Below are 4,302 nucleotides of genomic sequence, written 5' to 3'. Positions count from 1 at the left end.
GATGCTGCAATCTCAAAATGGGCGAAAAATCGACATTCATCGTTTTTCCCTCTGGGTCTTCATATGGGGTTAGTCTTGTTAAAAGAATGTTAGATAATATTTTATATGTTGTTGAAAGTAAAGAAATTCCACGGTCATTATTGCAGTTCATTTTATCACCTTTTTTTTAACACAGGAACAATTATTCTTTCCACTGTTGAGGTATTTATTACTGGTTTTAATAATATTACAATTGTAACAAATTGAAAAGAGTTTAACACAAGCATAAACATGCAGTTATAAAACAAACCTTGTTAATAATATTACATAAGTAAGCAATTTATTATTATTAAAATAAAGTTTTCAATTATGTATCCCAAATATCTTCAGATAATTTAAAGTCGTCGTCTTTATACAAAGATTATTTATCTCTTCTGTAGAATTAAATTTCAAAGGTGGTGGCTTACCCCACTTGTGAAAGAGGAAACTCCATAGTGAGTCCATATTACCATTCTCATTATTTAATTTCTCCCGCAATGAACGAAGCTTCCCATACATTTAAATCTATACCCCCGTTATGCTTTGGACACTAAAGATTAAATACTTTAATCATATGTTTCTCCTCAATGATCTGAGTTCATGTGCTTCTAAGAACCGTAAACCGCAAGAAAAATAATTATACAATGCAAGCAATGCATACATACAAGAAGAATAGTGTGTTCATCTCACAATCCTTTGGTATTTTCTTTATTTAACATTGCTTTCTGCTTCTTCCTTACAATTATAAGGATAAAGGGTGATTACATGCAAGAGTGATGGCTAAGGCAATTCCTTTGTCCAGGCCAGTACCTGAACTCTTGCACAGTAGGATCTAAGATTGAGAGTCGAATATGGGCACCTTCAACCAATATGGGCTTAGTAGATAGTTATTTATGGAAACATAATAAAAATAAGCTGATATGGTTAACCTGACACGGGTAGGCAAGTGTCGAACCAGGTAATGTAATGTTTTACCTTTGGAGGCAAAGTAACGACCACTCTGGAAAAACTTATTTTGATCGATGATGATTGAAGGCTGCTGGCCTTGCATCCATAAGCAACATTGAGTACTGAATTCTTGCAAATGCGCCCGGTTCATTTCTTAAATGGTAACGGGCAACCTGGAGACCTTTATGCTTTCTAGATTGAAGTCAGGTGATCTTGGAGATCTTGGAGGCCAAGGCACAAAAACACCTCGATCGATTCTTTGTTGACCACGTGTACTATCTAGATGCCGTCTCACAGCTAGGGCTCTGCGATATGGATTTTTCGATATCAATATTGATGATGCCGATACCGTAAATACAGACCGACAATCTTAACAATACCGGTATCGACAATCTACCGACACATCTAAATCTTTTAATTTGAAGTTTCAATTGTAGTGTTATGGTGTTATCTAGGACATCTGTCCTCAGACTTTTTTTTTCCTCATTGTACCCCTTAGTCATAACTAAACGTCTAATGTATCCTCGCCATAGATTTTCTTCGAATAGTGGGTTTTGGGGAATTTTTTTGGCTGCTTGATTGGTGGGGCGTTTTTGATATATTTGAGGTGTGTATCTCCAATAGAGCAAAATGGCTGTATGTGGAAAGATGGTAAACAAGAAACATTAGAACCCTACGTTTATTATTTTATTGGGTGTTCCTAGGTTTACAATCTTTTTAATTAGTTACAAAAATAAAAAAAATGAAACACATGTATGCTACATAAAACAAACTTTAATTTTCATGTACTAATTTAGTCTATTATACAGATTTGGAATGAGTATTTTATTTCAAAACATAGGCCTATGAAACAAAGATAAAAGTGTTAGTGACAAAGTCAGCCTCATTTTCCTGTTGAGTGTTAAAACTATGAAGTCTGCTCTACACACCTGCAGCAAAAATGTCATGTGGTCATTCTTGACATTTCTCTTCCGAGCTGATCGCATACCCCCTTGAAGTCGTTAATGTACCCCTGTTGCACAATGCACAATGTTGTCATGTACTTTTCCAGTGTTATTGAAAAGAAAGTAAAGAACAAAAATAAGTTTGTAAACAAACTGTGAAGACAATTTTGGAGTTTCTTTATTGTAAATCCTCAGAGTTTCTAGTGAGAATGATGTGCCTGCATAGCCTGACAGTTTCTTGATGTCTGAAACTCTCAAGCGGAGATTTGGCTCCAAATTTAGTGTATTATACAGATTTGGAATGAGTATTTTATTTCAAAACATATGAAACAAAGATAAGAGTGCAAAAATGTCATGTGGTCATTCTTGACATTTCTCTTCTGAGCTGATCGCGTACCCCCTAGAAGTCGTTAATCTACCCCTGGGCAGTAGCGTACGCAGGATTTCATCAGGGGGGGGGGTTATATCTAAAACTTTCTCCAAATTCACATTACCATTGTTTTATTATACTTTAATTAAATAATAATACTCATAATTAATTAATAATACTTATAATTAATTAATTAGTTGAATTACTAATAATAATACAACTAATACCACTACTACTATTAAGTAGTAGAGATCTACATAAATATAGTATTTATGAAAGCAATAAAACGGAATTAATTTCTAGTAATTCTATTTTTAACAAATTCTAGAGCATTTTTTCTTTCTTACGAAATAATTGTCTACTTAACGAGATGAGACATTTTAAGTGTGAAGAAAATCCATAAAAACTAGAAAATATATTATAATACTTGTAAATTGAAATAATCAAAGTACGGAACTCATCCAAGAAGCTGCGGGGGTCTGGTCAGTTGGGCATCTAACAACCATGCGGGGGATCCGGATTCGATTCCCGGAATTGGTTGGAATTTTTCCGGCTTTGTCGCCGCATAAATATCCCCGATAATTCACATCTGGATTGTCTCACTGGTATTACCAACAAAACATTTGACACTAATTGAGCTTATTGTCATTTGAATTCAGAAATTCAAACGTGCCGCGGGAAGGTGGACTGGTGACTGAGTTATTCTTGTCGGCCTAGCCTTTGTCTATACATTAGCCGCTTTCAACGAACCAAGAACTTTCTTTAGTTAATGCTCATTGTTCATACAAAAAAATAAATGATCATTGAACATTGTTGTAGCAGAGATACAAAACAACTTTTTTGCTCTTTAAAATCATGGTTGCCCTTATACATTATTTTCAAGAATTCGTGATTATTTTCAAGGCTATCACTCTTAAAGACGCGTGTTTGGAATGCTGTGCTTTTCTCCGTGCTGCATGCGAATAATAATTAAAATTATATTATTATTAGTAGTAGTAGTAGTACTGTCGCAGGTCCTTGACAGTGATAAATTGGTCATTTTTATTTTTTCCACAGCATTTTTCATAATATTTCAGAAGCTCACGGGGGGTTAAACCCCGTAACCCCCCTTGCGTACGCCACTGCCCCTGGGGGTACACGTACCACAGTTTGAGAACCACTGATCTAGGAGAATCAGAGAATCGTGTTGTTTTTCGATGGAAGCGAAAATATGAGCTGGACCTCTTACGTATGGTACATGTCAAGTCAAGCACAATGTTGTCTAACCACTCCACCACGGAGTCAGCTGCTGTAGCTGTGAGTGACTGTGCGATATTTCGATATCGAGTCGATATTTTTAAAATATCGAAGCTTCGATATCGTTAAAATATTGACGTCGATATCGGATATGGGATATGGACGTGGCATATTCTTATTGCAATAACAACATCATAAATAAGAATATAAAAGTTGAAACTCGCACCTATATTGTATTGAAATTTACGATTAATGATGGCTCGATAATGACACCTCTCATGTATCGCCGTTTCGTTTATAATTTCTTTTGTCAACTAATTTCACAACAGCTGTAGCTATAGGCTATATGGTGTGAAATAATTCCGTATGTTGTCATTGCTAGCTATGACAAGCATAGCTCTCGCCGCGGGGATAGAATTTGGGAGGTAAATGATGAGAGATTACATTGATTAACATGTAAAGCAAATACGTGCAACAACCAATAAAAAAGTAACTTTTCTACTTTATAGAACTTGCTACTTACCCTTGTGTGGTATCTGTGCGAAACGGGACTGGACTTGGCAAGGACTCAGTGTCGAGTTGTAAATGACTGGTTCGTTCTTGGTCTCGCCTCGATTTAGTACAAACAATATACAGCGAGTGACAGTGCAAACTATTTTGTAAAAACATTTTTCTGTTCGATGCATAGTTTCGACACTACGGCCAGTGACAGCTCCAGAAGAGGGCAGGGCTAACGCCCTCGCCCCCAGTTTGCTAGTCTCCCTTTCCCCAGCTAAAACGAAAAAC

Source organism: Lepisma saccharinum, chromosome 3, assembly GCF_977018435.1.
Source record: "Lepisma saccharinum chromosome 3, izLepSacc3.1, whole genome shotgun sequence".
Lineage (NCBI taxonomy): Eukaryota > Metazoa > Arthropoda > Insecta > Zygentoma > Lepismatidae > Lepisma > Lepisma saccharinum.
This window is presented reverse-complemented; position numbering follows the sequence as displayed.